General features: G+C 36.5%; 2 pseudogenes; one reads left to right on the top strand and one right to left on the bottom strand.

Moving 5' to 3' along the window:
* Positions 1 to 776: 776 nt before the first annotated feature.
* LOC123618774 (cytochrome b-c1 complex subunit 8 pseudogene) lies at positions 777 to 1049 on the bottom strand (annotated as a pseudogene).
* LOC141577109 (uncharacterized) overlaps positions 987 to 7867 on the top strand; it is a 45930-nt pseudogene continuing 39049 nt past the window's right edge.

The raw sequence follows: 7867 nt of genomic DNA, 5'->3' as shown, positions 1-7867 counted from the left end.
CTTGTTCCCTTCTCATTTTACAGAAATTGGAAGTTCGACACGTGTTCTCATCAAGAACAGTGATGCCAGAGTGGTCCACCTGGTATGTAAAGATGCAGGATGGTACCCAGAGCCTGAAGCAAGCTGGAGAGACCTCCAAAGACATAGTTTAAAGCCACACTCTGAAAATAACAGAGTAAATGAGAGAGGCCTGTTCTCCATTGAGTTTTCAGTCCTGGTAACTGAACTCAAAAAGATTGTGCCTGGTTCCAACCTCAGTTCCAGGCTCAACCAGAAAAGGAAACCACTGTTTCTGTTTCAGGTTAGTTTGTCTATAATTGTATCTCATTGCCTGGAGAAATGCTTTAAGACTGAGTACATATTGTAGAGTTTCTAATTGAAAGGGAAATGATATTGAGTTCCTGCACTGTAATTTACAGGCAACCTTCCCTAATCTATATTACTTCCTCCTCTTTGTTAGTTTTGGGTTTAGGTTGTTCTTCTTTTTCTATTTCTTTATGGTGTAGAGTTAGGTTTTTGAATTGAAATCTTCTTTTTAAATGTAAGAGTTTACAGCTATAAATTATCCTTCTATTGCACTGCTTTGACTATTTCTCATAAGTTTTAGCATACTATGTTTTGTTTTTATTTGAAGATATTTTCTAATTTTCCTTGTAATTTGTTTGTTTGTTTGTAGCTCACAGTAAGTTTATTGTGTCTTCAGGATACTTCAATGTAGACTCCTCTCCCAGAGATGGGTCTTTCAGAGACAATGAACCATTGTCCAGATGAGCTGCTCATTTGTCATTTTCACAGGTAGCTGGATTCTTCCTTTTGGATCTCGCAAACTCTTGGATTCCCCACGTGTAGACAAGATAAAATGCTACAAATGGTGGCGCGACATGAAGGATGCATGCCTGAGTGCAGCATAGCACATTGGGGGTGCCCTTGCTGAAGTAGTTCGGGAAGGTGCACTGCTCGAAGGGCGACAAGCTGTAGGTGATCACATGCCACATCCGCTTCAGGTGCCCAAACTCGCGGCCCGTGGTCGCAGCAGCGCCGAGGTCACCTCACCCTCCACAGTACGGGATCCACCGGCCTCCATCTCCTTGTAACTTCTTCTTTGACCCATTGGTTGTTTTAGAGTATGTTGTTTAATTTTCACAAATTTGTGAATTTTTCAGTTTTTCTTTTGATACTAATTTTTAGTTTCTTTCCACTGTGATTTGAAAGCTACTTTGTGTAATTCCAATCTTTTAAAATTTATTAGCAGTTGTTTTGTGGTCTAACATATGGTCTATCCTGAAGAGTGTTCCATGTGCAGTTGAGAAAAATGTATATTTTGTTGTGGAGAGAAGTGTATGTGTCTTTTAGGTCCATTTGGTCCATAGTGTTGTTCAAGTCCTCTATTTCCTTATTGATATTCTGTCTGGTTGTATTACACATTGTTGAAAGTGGGTTATTGAAGTCTACTATTATTGTAGATCTGTCTCCTTCTCTTGCCAATTCTAACAATGTTTGCTTCATGTAGTTTGGAGATGTGATATTTGGTGCATATATATATTTAGTTATTATATCTAGTGAATTGACGTTTTATCAATATGTAATGTTCTTCTTTGTCTCATGTAACAGTTTTTGAGTTAAAGTCTATTTTGTCTGATGTTAGTAATAGCCACCCTTATTCTCTTTTAATTACTGTTTACATGAAATATCTTTTCCCCATCCTTCTGCTTACAAACTATGGTGTCCTTCGCCTAAAGTGAGTCTCTTGTGGACAGCATATAGTTGGATCATTTTTTTAAGCCATTGTACCAATCTCTACCTTTTGACTGGGGAGTTTAATCCATTTCTAGGTAGGTAATTACTGATAAGGCAGGACTTACTCCTACCATTTTGATATTTGTTTTCTCTGTGTCTTACAGGGTTTTTTTTTTTTTTGTCCTTCATTTCCTCCATTACTACCTTTCTTTCTTTGTGTTTAGTTAATTTTTTATATTGACACATTTTGATTCCTTTCTCATTTTCTTTTATATATATTTTTAGATATATTTTTGTGTTTACCATGGGGATTACATATAACATCATAAATTATCTTGAATCTATTTTGAATTGATTCCAACTTAACTTCAGTCGTATACAAAAACTCTGCTTCTTTAAAGCTCTATTCCCTCCTTTATGTTATTGATGTCAAAAATTTAAACCTTATATATTACATAACTATTAACATAAATTTATAATTTTTATAAGTTTATCTTTTAAACTACTCAAAATGTCCACGGAACAGTTCAAAATTACACAACACGAGGAACAAAGGAAGTCTTGACATCTCACAAGGGAAAAGACAATCAACAGACTTTATTAATATTGAAAACTTTGCTCTGCAAAATACATTGCTAATAAAATTGAAATATAAGCTACGGATTGGGAAATAATGCTTGGAAATTGCATGTTAGACAAAGAACTTTCATCTGTAATAAATAAAAAACTCTTAGAATTCAACAATAAGGAAACAACAAAATTTTTAAATGGGCAGGAGACTTATACACTTCATCCGGAAGGTATACAGATGCCAAATAAGTACATGAAAATATGATCATTATTTTTAGCCATTAAGGAAAACAAAATGAAAACCACATGTGCTATCACTATACACTTATTAGATAGAATGGGGGGAAAATGACAATTCCAGCTGCTGGTAGGAATGCCAAGCAAGTGGAACTCTTACACATCACTGATTTGGGAATGCAAAATTATTGTGCCTCTCTAGAAAATATTTTGGTGGTCTTACAACATATCATATTGCCCATCATTCCCATGAAAATGTATGTTCATAATAACAACCTGTGTGCTCTTATTCATAGCAGCTTTATTTATAATAGTAAAAGATCGGAAACAACCCCAATGTCCTTCAACTAGTAAAGAGATAAACAACATGTGGGACTACTCTAGTGAAAGGAATGAATCATTGACACACAGGGAAGGGTATGTTAAATGTATTATGCTGTGAAAGAACCAGTCTCCAAAGCTTACATACTGTGTGATTTCATCTATATGACAGCTGCTAAGGATAAAACTAGAGCAGCAGAGGACGTAATAGTGGTTACCAGGGGTTAGGACAGGCAGGAAGTTTGACTAAAAAGGGACTTTCCAAGAGAAGTTTTTTGAGTGATAGAACAGTTCTGTATTCTGATTGTGGTGGTGGCTCCATTAATCTATACGTATGTCAAAACTCATAAAATTGTACACCAAAAAGATCAATTTTGATGTATGTCAATTCAAGAAAAAAATTTAGTATGGTAACAAAATTAGAAGATTCAGAAAAAAATTTAAGAGCCATTCAACAATAGTGTCAATAAACTGAGCTAGCTTTCTTCTAGCTTACTTCTCTGATTGCATGAAGACTCTAAGAAGCCAAAGCTATGAGGGTCCTGCTCCCAATAAAATTGTCTGTTAGGAGGGAAAGCAAGAATGGGTGTTGAGCAGTCAACCAGCAGTCTGTCTCTGCCATAATTTCCTGTATTTTCCACTTACATAATACTAAATTAGCGGTATTTGTGGCTTTTCTTGCCCCTGTGCAATATAGAGAAATGATGAAAGACAATACATTTTTATTGTAAAATATGCCATACTTCTAAAACTATACATGCAATATACATGATTAAAAATTTAGTATTCCATTAAAAACAATATGTCATCAAGCATAACATATATTATATGTACTACTAAGAAAGAAAATTATACCACTTAAACTGACACAATGATTTCTTGTCACTTGGAATTTTTTACATTTATTTTAAAAAATCTTTCAGACTTTGACATTTATCACCCTTGTGAATACATAAAAAGTAAACTGTATTAAAAGAAACTGGTTAAGATATATTCATGATAATGACAGCTACATCTCAAGACCATCCAGATTTCAGAAATGTGAAAATATTAGAAAATTAATATCTGTGTACCCACCACCTTATTTATGAAATAGAACAATTGCCAACACATTGAGGCTCTTGTGTGTACTTCCCTGGCAACGTCTCCCTCCTTTACACCCTATGGATACTTGCTGTTTCCTAATTTTGCCACATATATACCCTAAATAATTTATTGTTTGGAATTATTATTAACTTTTATATGTTGAGCTAAAGAATACATGTCCTGTGACTTACTGTTATTACCCTACTGTATATGAAATTGATCCGTGCCAATGTGTCGAGCTGTCGCTGCTGTGTAGTATCCCATATATTCCACATATTCCATCATTTATCAGTTCCCCAGTTGAAGGACATTTGGGGCTGTTTCCAATATTTTGCTCTTGCAGTGTATTACTTTTTATGGTTGTCACTGGTACATGTGTGTTAGAGTTTCTCTTGGGTATATACTCAGGAGTGGAATTGCTAAGTCTGGATGATAGCCGACAAAAATTTATGTTCCCCTCCTCCCTCCCATGAGTATCCTGAGAAAACGTGAGTCCTGTCCTTCTTTGAGCAGACTTACTATCTATGTTCAGGGGCCTTCAAAGGGAAGACTAGCAAGAGAAGGAGGTGGTGGTGCTTCCCAGCCCACAGAAGGTGACTTTGAGCATAACCTCGAGGAACCAAAGGCAGGCAGTGTTTAAGGCAAGGTGGAGTGCCTCTGTCAGCTCCACTGAGCATGGGTGTGAGGTGTGACTCTGCTTGACTGGAGGCTAGGGTCTAAGGCCACAGTTTGGTTGATGTCACAGAATTCACTGTGAGCTCACTATGGTGCATAACGCATAAATTCAAAAGGAAGATAGTAATTCATTATGAAAATGTATTTAAAACAAAGGGAAACTAAACTGAAAACAGCTTCAGCTTGGTCTCATGTTCTGGCTCTTCTGATGGGCTCTAAAGATTAGTCTCCTTTCTTTAGATATGATGGCACCAGCGACCTGCAGCCCTTCCCCATGCTCTGCTGCCTGTGTGATGGGCTCCCTGCTACTCTCCTCCACAGCTTGGGACCTGAAGTTGTCCACCTCTGTATCATGCGCGGTACAGCAGACATTGAGATTCTTACCTCTAGAACCCAGGACCACTGTGCAATAAGGCAGGCTGAGCCATGTCAGCAATGAGCCAGTCCTTCTGGGTCTCTCATTTATTTTCAGAACCTGGGGCCACTGTGTAGTAGTGTGGGATTTGAGTTTTTTTAAACAATGAGCCGAAACTGCTGGATTTCTTACTTAGAACCTGGGACTGCTGTTTGTGTAATAGGGCATAGCTCAGTGGTAGAGAGTTTGCTTGGCATGCACGAGGTCCTGGGTTCAATCCTCAGTCCCTCCGTTAAGGGAAAATAAAAAAGTTTTTTAAGAAGAGTTCGCACTTTCTTCATTGTCCCTGTAAGTCCTTTATTGCTTATGATTCTGCTCTTTTTTCTAGGGCTTCAAGTAAGAGCCCCAATACATTGTTGTTGCAAATGACAAAATTTCATTCTTTTTATGCCTGAGTAATATTCCACAGTATGTGTATGCATATATACACACATTTTTTTTATCCATTCATCTATTGATGGACATTTAGGTTGCTTTCATATCTTGACTATGGTAAATAATGCTGCTGTGAACATTGGGGTACATGTAGCTTTTCAAATTAGTGTTTTTATTTTCTTCAAATATATGCCCTGGAATGGAATTACTGGATCATATGGTAGTTCTATTTTTAGTTTTTTGAGGAACCTCTGTACAGTTTTCCATAATGGCTGTACCAATTTACATTCCAAGAGTGTACCACATCCTTGCCAACTTTTGTTATTTGCAGTCTTTTTAACAGCAGCCATTCTGACAGGTATGAAGTGATATCCTATTGTGGTTTTTATCTGCATTTCTCTGTTGATTAGTGACGTTGAGCATCTTTTCTTGTGCCTGTTGGCTATCTGAAAGTCTTCTTTGGAAAATGTCTATTCAGCTCCTCTGCTCATTTTTTTTAATAGGGTTGTTTACTTTTTGTTGTTGAGTTGTATGAGTTATTTATACATTTTGGGTATTAACCCCTTATTAGATACATGATGTGCAGTTAGACTGTGGGAAAGCAGATTTGAGCAAAGATCTTGCTCTGAGAATTGAAAGCCACAGAAGTGATAGGAGTAGATGACATTCTGCCACCTGCAGAGGGGGAGGGGGGGGGGTTGTTTCTGTACCGTGTCAGAGCCACTGCAATAGCTGCACTGATGGTTGTGCCTACATGTTCTGATTATGTTATATGACGAAGTTTTAGTTTTTGCAGGAAAAGATCACAGAAATAAGCAATATGTTTTTCCTAAGAAAGCCAGTAAGTCATGGGGTATTTTATAAAAGCAAGCTAAAGCTGGCCAAAAAAAAATGTGACTGTGTCTTTGAAAACTGCTTTTGTTTTTCAAGTAGAGTGAATAAGAAAGCCCTGTTTACTTTGTGATCTCAGTTATTGAGTCAGTGGATAAAAGTCCAATAAGTCTCTATACAGCAAAGACAGCAGAGAGTGCAGTAACTGCTTCAAAGTATTTCCAGAGAAACACCAGAAAGCAGAATGACGCAATAAAAAAGAAAGAAAAAGTGACCAGAAGCAAATGAACTAGATAGTTCAGTAAATCAGATGTTAAATATATAACTCTGCTACTCTGACAGATTTTGGTAAATGTTATTGGTGCCAGAGAACTTCCTAGCCTACAGAACAAAATAGACTGAACTGGAAGAGCTGAGGTAGCATGAAGAATTTTAGGCATATTTTAAGTAATCCTACTGTCTAGAGATCAGGGAACCTAATTCTATGACTTGTAAAGCTTTCTGCTTAATTCATGATGACAACTTCATAAACTGAACTGAGAGTGGAATAGTTTTTGATATAGAGAAGGAGTCCCAGGCTTTCATGAGATGATTTTCTTTTCTTTTCTTTTTGCCTTTTTAAAAAATTGAAGTATAATCAGTTTTAAATGTTGTGTCAATTCTTGGCATACAGCGTAATGTTTTAGTCATACATGTACATACATATGTTCCTTTTCATATTCTTTTTCATTGTAGATTTCTACAAGATATTGAATATAGTTCCCTGTCCTATACAGTAGAAACTTTTTGTTTATTTTATATATAGTAATTAGTATCTGCAAATCTTGAACTACCAATTTATCCCTTCCTACCCTCTTTCCCCCTGGTAACCATAAGTTTGGTCTCTATGTCTGTGAATCTGTTTCTGTTTTGTAAATAAGTTCATTTGTGTCATTTTCTTAAATTCCACATATAAGTGATATCATATGGTATTTTTCTTTCTCTTTCTGGCTTATTCACTTAGAATGACAATCTCCAGGTCTATCCATGTTGCTGCAAATGACATTATTTTATATATATACATATACATATACATATACATATATACACATACATATATAAAATCTCAAGATACATGTATCACAGCTTCTTTATCTGGTCATCCGTCGATGGACATTTAGGTTGTTTCCTTGTCTTGGCTATTGTAAATAGTGCTGCTATGAACATGTAGGGTACATGTATCATTTCAAATTAGAACTTCCTCCAGATATATGCCCAGGAGTGGGATTGCTGGATTATATGGTAAGTCTACTTTCAGTTTTTTAAGGAATCTCCATACTATTTTCCATAATGGCTGCACCAAATTACCTTCCCACTGTAGTGAGAGGAGGGTTCCCTTTTCTCCACACCCTCTCCAGCACTTATCGTTTGTGGACTTTTTAGTGATGGCCATTCTGACTGGTGTGAGGTGATACTTCATTGCAGTTTTGATTTGCATTTCTCTGATAATTAGCAATATTGAGCATTTTTTCTTGTGCCTATTGAACATTTGTATGTCTTCATTGGAGAATTGCTTATTTACGTCTTCTGCCCATTTTTGGATTGGGTTGTTCATTTTTCTGTTAGTAAGTTGTATGAGCT

The sequence above is a fragment of the Camelus bactrianus genome, chromosome 3, assembly GCF_048773025.1.
Source record: "Camelus bactrianus isolate YW-2024 breed Bactrian camel chromosome 3, ASM4877302v1, whole genome shotgun sequence".
NCBI classification, from domain to species: Eukaryota; Metazoa; Chordata; class Mammalia; order Artiodactyla; family Camelidae; genus Camelus; species Camelus bactrianus.
The sequence above is the reverse complement of the archived record's forward strand: the minus strand, read 5'-3'. Positions and strand labels throughout refer to the sequence as shown.